The sequence below is a fragment of the Castor canadensis genome, chromosome 13, assembly GCF_047511655.1.
Source record: "Castor canadensis chromosome 13, mCasCan1.hap1v2, whole genome shotgun sequence".
In the NCBI taxonomy this organism is placed as follows: domain Eukaryota; kingdom Metazoa; phylum Chordata; class Mammalia; order Rodentia; family Castoridae; genus Castor; species Castor canadensis.
Genome location: NC_133398.1, coordinates 68696794 through 68711578, shown reverse-complemented (window position 1 = coordinate 68711578; position 14785 = coordinate 68696794).

Here is a 14785-nt window from a genome sequence, read left to right as displayed (position 1 = left end):
AATTATTTTACCAGCTAAAGTTGTTTTGACAGGGTCTTCAGGTTGACAGAGGTCCTCATGATGCCATTCTGGAAGTCACATTTCTACGATTATCTTTAGATGAAACTTATTTGATCGGGGTAAAGGAGACAAATGTAAATACAAAGAGAGGAAACCTGAAGTGTAACTAATTCGGATATTAGTGGTAATTAGTATTTACAGATAGATTTGTTTGTACCTCATTAACTGAAAACTTGCTTTATTTTTGCTGTAACTCATTAATCAGAAAACTATGTTGAGTGATGGGGCTCTAATGTGGTTTGACTTTTTAAATAAATTCCAAGATTTGGATATTAAATTGCAGTGGAGCATTAAATAACCATTCAGGGGATTAAAGAATTGGTGGTTAGATGCATTTCCTATAATACAAATAATTTAGTATGTTAAGGGTCAGAACTGAGTAGGTCTTAATATGTTTGCTCTGTATTATTTTTTCTTTGTAGAACTTTCATGGTAAGAAATTATTTTACTTTATAGAAGATGTAGCATCTGATTGAATTCACTGAGAAATATTTATAAAGTTTTCAGTACCTAGAAATTTACTGTTAGAAGATATAGATGACTCAACAAATGCAACACAAGGTAACCATCTCCAAGAAACTAATCACTGAAATACTAGCACATTCTGTATATACATTTAACATACAGTTAACAATAATGTCTAAGACAGCATAGTTTAATGACAGATGAGTGAAATCTAGAGAGATTCAAAGGAGAATCAGGCCTTTTAGAGTTGAAATTGTATTTTTCAGTTAAAACCATAATTTAAAACAATAGCAATGTTTTTTCCTCCTTTTCTCATAAAATCTTCATTTGGGCAGGTGTCAGTAGGAGGGCTTGTCTCTTTTACGTTCAGTGTTAGCTGGAGAGTGGCGGTGAGATGGGATTACGTGAAGTCTGGAGGAGTTGCTTCCAATGTGCTCCCTCATGTAACTACTTAGAACTACTTTTTTAAAGTCCTGGATTCTCTTTGATATTGATTTGTTTTGATGCTCTGATGCCCAACAAGGGCTTTGAAATGTTACTTCATCTCATCTTTATAAAGCTGAATTTGGGTGCTTCCAGAAGACAGTAAATTGTTCTCTACTCCTGTCTCCTTGGGGAATAATGCCTCCTGGAAATGAGGGTATAAACATTGCCTCAGTCAATGTAAAACAGGACTGAGGGTTCAGCCAAAATTATGGTACCCAGTGCAAATTGGCAAAGGAATTACAATCATTTCTTTCAAAGAGCCATGTGTCTTTATTTATAATCACTTACTGGGTAGCCAAAGCTACCTGAGACTGAAGCACCCATAAAGGACCATGCTAATGATAGGCCTAATAGTGGTCAGGATTATTTGCTGCCAAGGGATTGTACTAACACGAGATGACAGGGAGGCAACTTAGGTGAGAGCCACTGCTTCCAAGAACAACCACTACTGATAAGAGTTCCTGCTACAGAAAGTTCCAGGATATAGCTGCCCATGGAAACCAACTTCTGATCATCATCACTGATGGAAGCAGACTCAGTAGGACTATGTAAACAGGCACTGTTGTGAACCCCTGAAAGGAATATCTCTGAGGAGCTGAATTTAGATTCTAAACTAGCGAGCATTCTCTTGCGGTCAATGGCCCAAACTGCTCTCCTACCAAGCATTGGCCTTAACGTTAACAAGAAGTAAAGATTGACGTTTAATAGATATCAAGCAAAAAGCAGAAAGTATAATGGAGCCTATTTGAGATGGGCTTGCATCTGTGCTCTGTCACTTATATCTGTCACTTGCATATCACCAATAATGATATACCTCAGTTTCACTGTCACTTTAAAAAAAATCATAGTGTGTGACAGGGAGGGCTGAAAGAGATGAATTAATACATGCAGTAGAACCTCACACTTTGCAGGTATTCAAAATGTACTAGCCAATCACGTTCTTTTCTATCTGGATCCCAAGTGAAATGGAAAGTGGTGAAACTCCTCCAGAAAATTATTGAGTCCTTAAGTTATTTCTGTCTCTTATAGTCTTATAAAAAATAATCTAGAGGGAATGTTGTTTAGGAAAATTGTTAAAGTACTAGAGCTAGGCCCTGTGTTTGTGAGAGCTGCTATGCTATTAAGTGAAGCCAGACTTGAAATTGATCTTAGCAATTTTATGAGCTTTAGAGACCAGCACTCCCATTCTGTGTATTTCCAGTCATGATTACAGGATTCATTATCATTAAAAACTAGTGAAAAAAACTGCAGTCACAAAAGACTTTGTTTCTGGAAGTGATTTTCAACATAAGTTTCCTTCACCTCATACATAAAGATGAAAGCTGAATTTCTTTTTAAAAAATCTACTGCTTGATTAATTTTTCCTTGTCCCAGCTCTATGTGTAATAGCTAGATGTTTTGGCATCACTTTGCAATTCAAAATCTGAGCCTTCCATAGATGCTTTTTGATTCGATGTTCCAGGTGGCTGAGAAGAAAATGGACTTTAAGTGATTGCTTGTGGCTTTGAAAGGTCATGCATGAACCACTTCCTTCAGCAGGTTGAAGAATGCCAATCTGCACCTGAACTTTATGTCTCACCCTTTTCTAATTATGGATACAAATCATATGACATGGCAAGTAGCTCATTTTCGTGCGTATCTTGTGATCAATTAAGGCAAGGCTCAAAGCTGATAGATACTTCTGTGACTGGCAATTGAGAAGTGCATTTATTTCAGGTCTATGCTGCCTTTCTCACTTATCTCCAGCAACAAAGGAATTTGAAAAATTTGGCTGATGGACAGGAGGAAGCTAGTCTTCACTTTATGCATAATCATTCACCTACTCGGGGCTCTTAAATTGTGTTATTCTTTTACAATTCGAATTTTGTATATAATTCATTGACACATCTCAAGAAAATATTGCAGGAGTTACAAACATGAGCACTTGAAACAATATTACACATTAAAATCCATAAAATTCATACAGAAATTACCATTTTGGCATGGCATCAAATCATTTACCTATGGAATACTTTCAACCATATAAAACATTGTTTTCATCTAGAATATAGTACAAGTAGCAATGTAATTAAAATGTTTTCTACATATACTATCTTAATATTACTAAGATATACTATTTTATTAATTTATTAAAGCTTAATTCAGAGCATAATATTCAAACCAAAAGGTCTCTCTGACAGTACTCAAAGGAATCTTTGTAGGCAGATGGCAGACTGGTCTAAAAATCATGCACAGGGTCTGACTGGGAGAGGCAAGTTTCAGAGAAGGCCTGCTTGGAAGCCTGTTTAATCTCATATTCCAAAGCCAGAGCCTTTATAGAGAGTGAATGAAACCTGGGACATGGAATAGGGACACCTAGGTGGCATATTTGAGAATCCTGAGTCCTCAGATACCATAAACTTTCTGGGTCTATAAAAGTGGTTCCTTATTCTTGGCCTAAAAAATATTATAGAGGCATCCCTCGAGACATATGCCTTATAAAATTGTAATAGTCCTTCCTCAAGATTTGTCCCCACCTCCTGTCATAACCTTAATTTTTAAGCTGGTTAATGCATAGTCATAAACAACTTGATAGAAAGTAATTTTTCTACTTCTAAATCCAAAATGCTGCTTTTGCTCAACTCATTTTTAGAACACCATTTGTATTTATGAGAATATTTTCACATTTTTACATTTATGCGTCTCCAAATGCCTATAATAGGCCTTTTTATAATGAATGACTGACAAAAAGCTCTGTAAGTCCAGAAATAAGATGAGATTTGCATATCACTTACTGTGACCTCTACTCAAATAAGTCCTTTCAATGACAATAATGTTTAGTAATTTAGTTCTTAGATGTCTGACTCACATAAGGTCATTAAGATGGAATGGCTGGCTTTTTTCTTTATGACTCTCCCTTAGCTCTTCTATAATATTATCAAGGTCTCCTGTGATGGTTATTCTATTTACTTGTAAGGGTACATGTTCTATTGGTGGATGAAGTGAGGCATCCACATATGAAATACAGTTTTACAGAGTTCTTTGGCACGGTAGATGTCACACAAAGGAGAGAAGACACTTGGAATAAATGGCAACACATAAGACCAGTTTCTAGTGGTGCTTTTCAAATAAGGAAAATACTGTGTTATGGAAAAAGACTTCAGTGGAATCAGTTTGTGATACCACCTACTTACCACCCTTTTCTATTGAGTAATCCAACTACATAGCTTTGGATGGTTTCAGAGAACAGTGGAAACAAATTTAGGTCACCTGTAAGTAGCTCATGCATTTTTTACTTAGCATCACAGGACGGGAATTTTTCCAACTCGCTTTGTCAGTACAGGAAGCCCTCAATAAAAGTTTGGTGACAGAAATTCAGGTCAGAATATGTTCCCGATGCTGGGATGCAAAGATAAATAAGCTCCCTGGAGGAGCTCATAGTTTGGCAGAAAAATCAGGGAAACTAACAGAAAGGGATAATAAATATGATATAAAAAAGGTTCTTTGGGAACATAGTAATGAACAAGATTGTTAAATGGAATTGGGCAGGGTTCACAGGAAAGGGGACATCCTTCAAGACCATCTAGGCACAGAAGCTAGGGGAGAGTGATAGAATCAAGTAGTCCTGGAAAGCAGCTATGAGGTCTGAGTGAAACCCTATAACATCTGGTTTGAATGAAGCATGAAGATACTGAAAAGAGGAGGCAATAAATTAGTTATGGAAAATCAGGCTGAGTTCAGTTTGTAAAAAATGTCATAAATCTTTGCAAGCAAAAGAGTTTGGATTTCATTTTCACCAATGGAAATTGAAAAAATGTGGATATTTTATTAAATTAAGTATGTAATTTGCAAATGGTTTTACAAGAAAATTTAAAAGCAAAATTATAAGCATGTTCAGTAAAAAGTATAGAGTTAATAGCAACATTAAATTTTCTTCAGAGTACAAATAAAAACATTTTGTTTCTGATATCCTTTCTGAACTTTTTATAATATATTCTTTAACAGAGAGTTGCAATGTTGTATTTGAATTGAGTCTTGCAGTTAATTTAGTCATTTATTAATTATAAGTTCATCATTTGAACTTGGGAATTCAATTTTTAAAGCACCAGATTTTCTATAGGAGTATACTTTCCTCAAGACCGTTCCTGGGCATGCTAGTTCTGTAGGATGCTCATTGATGCCACACCATATCACTCATGTAGCTTTTAGTTGAAGGTAGAACAACTGTCTGGAGCAGATGGGATGGGTAGGTGGGTGTGGGAGTTTCCAGGAATGTGCACACTTCATCATTCTCTTAGAGTAAGTTAAACCAACCTTGCCTGCATACCAAGACCAAATAGTTTGCATGCTCCTAGAAAGGATTTTACATACTGTCTTGCTCTTTAGCAAAATGAGATTGGCTTATGCTGAGAAGTATTAAAAGAAATAGTTTAATGCAACATTTATAGTGCTTAATCTGAATGCCCAGTTTGTCACCTTTAAGCGTGTGGGTGCCATAAGTGATTGTGTGTCTATTTTCATTGTCAACACAAAGAAGCTTAGAGCCAAATTTGTGGCTCACCTCCAAATAAGGATACAGATGGGATGAAGTTTTGGGTAATGATTGAACCCAGGATTTTGTGTGACTTGTTACCTTTGTATTCTCTTTGCTATATATTCTCTTTGCAAGAATTTTGCAACCTCTCTCTCATCCTTTTGCGGGGGGGGGGGAATTGTTGAGATTAAAAGAATGAATGTACATCACTTACCTCAGTGCCTCACGTACAATACATAGCAACTACATATTTGTTTCTGTCATTCTGTTTTTTTAATCAACCCCACCCACACCTTTGCAGTCCCCCACGTTGACAGAAGTGGAAAGGTAGCATATCTGACTACCAGAAATATTTATTAAATTATTTTTCATAGTCTCAAGTTCCATTAAGCACATGAGTAATTGGTCAAATATTAGTTGAGTAATTATCAACTGCAAGGCCCAGAACTTGTACTGTGAGAGAGATAAGTCAAAGGGATGGTGAGTGGAGCTTCTAATCTGATCAGGAAGATATGATATCAGTGTTGGACTCAGAGTCCTCATCTAGAAAATGGGAATAATAATACAACTTACCTCATGGAGTCATTGTAAGGATTCTGACTTCATACATATGAAGTGTCAAGAATAGTACCTGGTACATAATAGACACTCAGTTAATATCATTTATTTCATTAGCTATTATTACTGTAAATTACCTGTATGCATGGGTCCCATCAGGGACTCTTAAGTATTTAGACAACAGGGAAATCACTTCCAAGTCAAGCTATCCAGGAAGCCTTCCCTAAGGAAGTGAGATTTAAGCTAAACCTTGAAGGATAGAAAGATTCAACTAAGCAGAAAGGAACATGGGAATTAGTCTTTGTGGAAGTCTAATAAAAATCACAACAAAACGAAGGCAGAAACTGGAGAGAAAATCCATTAGAAAGAGACCTCATGAGAGCAGATGACTCATAAAGGGAGCTAGTGGGTAGCAGGCCAGGAAAAGTCTGTTGTCCTCTCCTTTCTCATTGCTTCATGATAACCTCCCTACTATCCTCTGAAACAAAATCCAGTGCTATTCTCTGAGTGACATCCAAACACTCTTCTGCAACCTTTATCTACCTTACAACTAATAGGAAAATTACTTCAGGGTGTGGTAATTACAGGAAGCCATAGACACCCTGTCCATTCTCCCATGAAATTCTTCCATACAGACTCAAAAAACTATGATTCTGTTTTGGGCAATGGAGTGCTTGTAAAGGAAATGTGAAATGAGAAGATGGAAGAGGATTCCCATCTGTGCAGACACTGAGAAGTCTCATATTAGGGAATGTGAGAGAGAAATCCAGTGAGCTCTTGTGCCATGCCTGGAGTGGCTCCAGGCATAACAGGCTATGGAAAGCAGCAGCCACGACCTCAAAAACTTTGTAGGAAAACAATCTATCAGCTCAAAGGTGTTCCTTTAGATAATTAATCACAATCCTTGTACCCAAGAAGTAAAACCAATTTTGAACTGCTGTGGTGAACTGCAGATCAATAAGATCTGTGGAATATATAAAGCTTATGCACATTGGTGACAAAAGCGCTAAAGTCTGAAGGATGAAGATAACAAGAAAAGAGTGAAATTCCAATCCTAATTTGTTTATTTATACCATGATTTATGCCAAAATTATTTGAGCTTACTGAGTTGCAAGTTGGGAAGTCAAATGATACAAAGAATACCTGTTGACACAATTGGGCATCCTGTTTCTTAAACCAAATGCTAAGCTCTGTCCAAGGAGAATTTTTTTTTTCCTTTTAATTTTTCCTTTCTGTCCTGTGCCACTATTCTAAGTGGGAAAAGAATATCAGTCAAGCTGATGGCTCACATGAGTCAAACTTCTATTTCTGTCACTATCTTAAACACCACAGAAAAACATGTTTCACAAAGGAAACTTTGCTGAATTAAAATTTTTGTTGATGTGTAAGATATATATATATACAAAATCATAAATAAATTTGCACAGTGTAAAAATTTTCCATGTATCCCATACCCAGATCAAGATATAGAAGAGTATTTGGGTCACAGTTCACCTCTATCAACTACTATATATCTTCAAGTAACCACTCTTGTGATTTCTAGCACTCTTGATACCTTTGAGGTTATATAAAGAGAATCGGTATCACTGACTCTTTTGTGCATGGTTTCTTTCATTTAACATCGTGTTGTTGCATGCCGTTGTAATTCGTTCACTGCTGCCTATAGTTTTGATGCATGCTATTTACTGGAGATGAGGAAACTAAGTTAGGGACTGGAATAAAAACCATGGAAGGGTCCAGAGTCTATTTGCCAAGATCTTAGGATGTAGTGAATGGTAAGATGAGCTGGTAGATACTATTCTGTGCCCATGGGGTTCTGTGCAGAGCACCCTGAACTAGATGGAGGAACAGGGGTAGAGTCAAAGTAGGTCTCCCTGCTTTTTGAAGTATGAGGAGGCATTGACCAGGGAGAAAATTGGAGAAGCCAGAAGGAGCAGAATGTGGAAAGGCAGAGATGGATGAGAAAGCAGGTCAGGTTCAAAACCCTCATATTAGAGCAGTAGAACAAAGTGGGCAAGTGGAGAAGGTAAGACCTGTGTAGGTAAGCTGGGGTCCTATCATGAAGTACCTTGCTTGCCATCTACAGAATACATACATTATTCTGAACATGACCAGAACTATAGAAGATTCTAGGGCCATGGAATGATAACATCAGCTCATCCAGGTGACTATGTGGTATCAGGGCTGGAGAAGGGAGCCTAGAAACTGGAAAGTTCCTGGAGCAGATGCTTTTTCTGGAAAGGGGGGTGAGGTATGATATCTTATTGTGGATACTAGAGGATTCATTGAGGAAAGGCTGGCTTATGCCTGACATCCACACCAAGAATCAGGATGGCTTGTAATGGAACACAGTGGGCACAGTGTGTGGGGGAGGGGCTGGCAAGTTTTGATGCGCAGAAAATGAACACAGTAATTCATGCAGAAAGTTTTTGGGTGCAGAAGGCCACCTGTTGACACCCAGACTGGTTCAGGCAAGGAGCCTCTGCTTGAAAGTGGAAAGGCAAAACATATGTAGGAGGAATTCTAGTCAAAACGCAAATGCATCAGAGCATAGGTCTGAAAGTGATGCCAAGATTTTACAGTGGCTCCCTGTCCCCTCCTGAGGAAAAGATGGAAGGCTGAATGGAGACAAGCAAGGATTCTAGAAAAGTCTTTTCTCACTGATTGAAATCATAAGTTCAATAGGAAGATTTTTGTGTAAATGTACCTAATATGGAAGTTTGGTTGGAGCTCAGAACCTTGGTGTTGGGACTTACTATGAAAACTTGATATATTAGAGAAGTGTATAAAATAAAATGTAACAGAAAGACATTAAATTAAGTTAATTTTTATATTTTAAAGTGTATTTCATTTTCGCTTTTCTAAGTATAAAATTGAAACAACTACTAGAAAATATGAAAATTCATGAAAGTTGAAAATATTTATCACTAATTCCACTGGCTAAAGGCATTGTGTTGGGCATGGTAGCTGTTACTTGGGAGGCAGAGATCTGGAGAACTGCGATTTGAAGCCAGTCCCTGGCATAAACATAAGACCCTACCAAAAAACAAACAACAAAAAACACGAGGGGCATGACTAAAGTGGTAGAGTGCCTGCCTAGCAAGTGCAAAGCCCTGAGTTCAAATCCCAGTATCACCAAAAAAGGTTTTTGTTGTTAGGAGAGACTGAACCTTCCTTCCTTCCTTCCTTCTTCCTACCCTTTCTCCTTTCCTTTCTCTCTTTATATGTATCATATATACATATAAATGATACATAGTTATACATACATACATAGATGTATACATCTTTCTTTATCACTCTTGGCTGTGTATGCCAAATAACATTGCTATATTTTATCCAATATTCTACACTCTCTATAGCACACAGAGGATATCAACATATGTGTAAAAGGTGCTGGAAACCTGCCCCAGCAGAGCGTGGAGAACCCTGATTGGTGCATGAAAGAATACTTGACCTTCACTGTTGAAATCAGAACCAGAGTTTGAGCTGTGACTTCATGGCTCACAATCTGAGTAAATTATGGCAAATGACTTAGTTTTTCTAGATTTTATTGTTGTCATCCATAAATCAGGTAACAGTAATGCTGATCTTCCTTATATGCTCTTCCTTACTGCTCTAAATTTTCTCTATTTAAATTGAATCCATCTTCTCCATCCTCCATTCCTGGAAAAGCTTATGAAGACCACAAGTTTCTTGGAGGCAGGTACCATACCTTATTCATTATTGTCCACTTCAAAACAAATACTTCATGAATAAATATGGTAGTTGATTGAATAATCTCTATAATTTCCCATCGATATACTTTCCACATACCAAGGAACTAAGGGAAACTCTGATAGAAACAAGACCTTAAACTGGAAAGAAAGGATGAATTCCATTTTGGGATAAGTTTGCAAGGATGGAGTGGAGATGGAGTTACAGCTCTGTGGTGTTTCAATCACAGTTCTTAACTCCTCTCCTCTCCCCAGAGTATAAATAAGTGAACCATTATATTGGTTTAGAGGTTCTATTTGGATAAATGTTTAAGGGCCAATAAATGTGTCAGAGTAGATGTCAGGCTGAGCCTAGGTGAAGAGCCTCACCATAATTCTTCCAGAGACTCAGGGTTTAGGAGCAGAGACATACCTCATAAGAATATGAGCTCCTTTTCCCAAATGTGTTTGCCATATGGTAAAATTCCCTGTCAGCTATCAAGAAGAGAAAATTTATAGCCTACAATGGAGGCAGATAGAAACCACAGGTCCTCTCAGTGATTCTGGTGGTTGTAGACGTGAGGAGAAAATTATTATTTAGGGGGAAGGGTGAAAGGGGAGGCTGAAGGGGAGATGAATATGATCAAAATACTTCATATGCATATATGAAAATAGAACAATGAAACTCATTAACATTGTTTAAAAACAGGTGGAGCAGGATAAGAAAGAAATATCACCATGAAACCCCTTGGTACAATTAGTACACACTAACAAATTTTTTTAATTAAAAAATTACTGCACATTATGGAAAGCAATTTGATAGCATCACTACAAATGTTTTAGTTGCACTTGCTAGGCAGGTGGTCGGCTGCTTGAGCCACACCTGTAGCACTTTTATCTCTGGTTATTTTGGAGATAGGGTCTCACTCTTTGCTCAGGCCCACCTGGACCACAATCCTAGTTAATGTTCCCTGCTGTCACTGGGATGACAGCTGTGTGTCTCCATATCCAAGTATTTTAATTTTTTATCTTTACTTTTTGCCATTTATTTTAATAATGAAAATTCCAGAAGAGATTAAAATTCTCATCAATTTATAACTGGTAAATAAATTCAGAGGTATACATTGTCATGCCATGAACTTTGGAGCCTAACTGCCTGAACTCATGTCGATCTATAGCTGTGTAAAACTGGGAAAATAGCTCCCTTTCCACCCTTCCCTCTGAATAATAATTTTCTTTTCAAGACTACAACTACCAGAATCACTGAGAGGACCAGTGGTTTCTGTATGCCTCCATTTTGGGCTCTAATTTTTTTTATTTTTTTCTTCCTTATAGATGACTAGGAATTTTGCCATAATTCAAAAACATTTTGGGAAAGGAGCTCATGTTTCCATGAGGTATGCCTCCGCTCATGTTCCCTCTTCCTTACAGCCTCAGTTGCTCAGACATAAAATGAGGAAAGCAGTAATATTTGAACCATAGGTTTATTGTGAGCATCAAAATTAGTTCATATATAGTGTTTATAGTAATATCTGATTCATAGTCAAGTACAAAATGAATATTAGCTACGGTTAGCATTAATAATTAAAAATCTGCTTATGTCTGGGTTTGAGGTGAAGGGACACTTTCAAGTTTTATTGTATACAGTTTGGACTGTTTTCAGTGAGGATAGAATCTTTATTTAAAATAATGAACTAAAATCATTATTTAAAAGTATGTTGGATAAGAAGGCGGTTCAAAAGTTTGGCATATAACAGGGACTTTGAAAGAATCACAATAATTACCTATGGCTGTATATTGATTATATTGTGAACTGATTAACATGAGTAACCTCTCCATTTAATCCCCTATATCTTTTATGAATTTAAAATTTAGCAATAAATATTTCTATATTCATAAGCTCATATAATACAACTATCAGCCTTGTGAAGTAAATTTTCATATGTATTATTCCAGAGATGGGTGGAGGTTATTCTGAGATCTTTTTTTTTTTTTAATTTACAAGAAAATTTAGTAGCTGACAAAAATTGAAGCTTAGAGTGTTAAGGTCTTTCTTAAGATCAGACTTCTGAGTAACAGAAGTGGATGAAAAGATAGGTTTCCAAGTTTCTACCAAACTATAAGTACCCAGTAAACTGAACTACTACAAAAAAATAAAAGATTTAAAGCACAGCTTTATGAATAAACACAATAAAAAATATCTGGTTTGGTTAAAAGGTGGGTTCTTAGTGGGTCAGAGGAGAGAATGGCAAAAATTTGAATTCTTAAATTGTATAAGTTTATAAGGAAAACTTATACAACTAACTCAGGATAAAAAGGACCAATGGCTGACAACTGAAATGACAGATTACATGGCCTTTGCATAGAGCACCTTCAAATACAATAATGAGCTGCTCAAAATGGTGGAACAAAGAGTATAACTAAAAATAGGTGCTATGTGATAACAGTTGAGGTCACTGCAACAATGAACAAATTTAAAACAACAGGCCAAATACCTTACTTATGTGATTTTTGGCGGGTCCTTACTCTCTTTGCTTTTGGTTTTCTCATGTGCAAAAATCAGCATGATGAACTAGATAGATGGCTTCTGAAGTACCCTTCTCCCATCTATGAATCTATTGATTTAACAAATAGACACTGAGTGGTTTTCTAATGCAAGGCACTGATGATACCATATTTGATGAGATTAACAAGGTCACTGCTCTTAAAGAGTTTACATTCTGGTGGGAGCAAAACAGACAGACAAGTACACAAGAAATGAGTCAAATAGCAATAATTACTGTTCATAGAATTAAATAGGTTGGTGGGAAAGACAATGACTGAGAAGATGCTCTATGTGGGCGTCAGGAAGGATTATCTGAGGATGTGACATTTTAGAAAAAATGAGAGTATGGGTGAATACACCATATGTGAAGATATAACAGAAGTTTATTCCAGCCAGAGGAAGAACTGGTTCAAAGGTCATGGGGAGAGAATGAGCTTGGTATTGTGAGGAACCAAATGAAGGGTCAGCAGATAAGAACCAGAGCATGGAGGGCTCTTTAAGCCATAGAGAGCATGGAAAGGGGGTGACAAAGAATTTTGAGGATATTAAAAATGAGAAGACACTATTTATGCTTTTGAAAGTTTGTTCCAGGCTGGGTTGCAGTGGCTCCCACTTATAACCCCAGCTACTAAGGAGGCAGAGATTGAGAGGATGGCAGTTTGAAGCCAGCCTGGGCAAAAATAGCAAGACCCCATCTCAACCAATAAACTGGGCATGGTGGCTCAAACTTGTCTTCCCAGCTATATAGGGAGTATAAATAAGAGGATCATGGTCCAAGTTGGCCCATGAGACCCTATTTGACAAATAAACTAAAGCAAATAAGGCTGGGAATATGGCTCAAGTGGTAGAGTGCTTGCTTAGCAAACACAAGGCCCTGAGTTCAAAACTCCAATACAGATCAAAAGAAAAAAAATTTTGTTATGGTTATTATGTGCAAGATTGGAAGCCAGGTAAGAAGCTGTTGCAGTAGCCCGAATGAAATATGATGGTATCTTTGTTAAAGTAGCCATCATGGAAATGCAGACAAGAGTGTTTGTAGATGAATGGCTTTACCGGGTTAAGTGAAAGGAAAGATTTTTGGTTTGAGCAGGAGCTGGGTGTTGGTACCACTTTTCAAAATGGGAAGAAAGATGTATGTAAGGGATGGTTGGGATATGTGTAGATGGGGAAGACTCAACAGCTTTGCATTGGCAACACACAGTGTTCGATGCCTACTGAACATCCACATGAAGATGTCAAGTAGACAACTAAAATGAGGAGTTTGAGGAATACAGCATAATGAGAAGTAAAGATCTGAGAGCCATTAATATATAAAAATGGACAGGATGGAATCACAAAAGGGATCAGTAGACAGAGGACAGGAGGTGACAAGTCCAGGATCCTGGAGCATTTTCACATTAGAGGTCAGGTTGAAGAGAGGGACCTAACGAAGGAGAATGGAAAAGAGTGGCCAATGTGACAGAAGACAGAAGAAGACCCAGGAGAATGTAGGGCCCAGGGAAGCTGCTAGAAGACAATCCAGTATACCAATTAAGAACAGAAAGCTAACCTTCCCAAATAAAGGAAACCAGATTTAAGGATCCAGCCATATCCATAACCACTACATTCCTATAGTTCTTAAGGTCCTGGAGAGGGGTACTGAACAATAAGTGTATCCAGGAAGTCTAGAAAATTAAACTGCAAATCAAGAGACAGAATTTTCTTTTCTTCAGTTTCCTTTTTTTTTTTTTTTTGGTTTGAGAAAGGGTCTCACTATGTAGCCTAGGCTGATCTGGAACTCAGAACTTTCTTATGTGACTATTCCAAGATGGAGAAAGTCTCAAGCAGATAAAATAAAAGGATAAATATGTGTGAGGTTTCAGAAGAGTCGCTGAAACATGTACATTGAGGGGGCTTCAAGAGAAATGTAATTACATTAATGAGTGGAACAAATCTATATGCAATAGCTGCACCTTATCAGCAAATAAGAATGATATGTACATTGGTACTAGACCAGAAATTAGGCTTATCAATAACTACCATATAACTATAAGAGTCATTATCTCAACAACCGATGTGTCAGTACATGGCACATGCTGAACAATAATTCTGTCTGATAGAACTGTCTTCATTTAGGAAAAGAATCAGTAGAGCTGAGTAAGGGTAGAAAAGAGCTTTGAGGATATGAATCAGCATGAACCTAATGACTACATAAAAATGAATAATGCCTTAGTAATAGGGAAAGAAAAGAGGACAATGCTTACTTATATGGCTAGGAGATAGAACCCAATTTACAGAGAAGCAGAAATAGTTTTAGGAACTAAGTAGCAAACATTGAATTTTAAGTTGTGTTGCTATAATATAAATTGTCTCACTATCATCAGAACTTTAAAACAGTTCTATGTAAATAAGTACCTCATGATCCTAGACAAAAGAGCTGTAGTTATTAATATGCAGGAGTTTACAAATTAAAAAGTCAATTCTTTA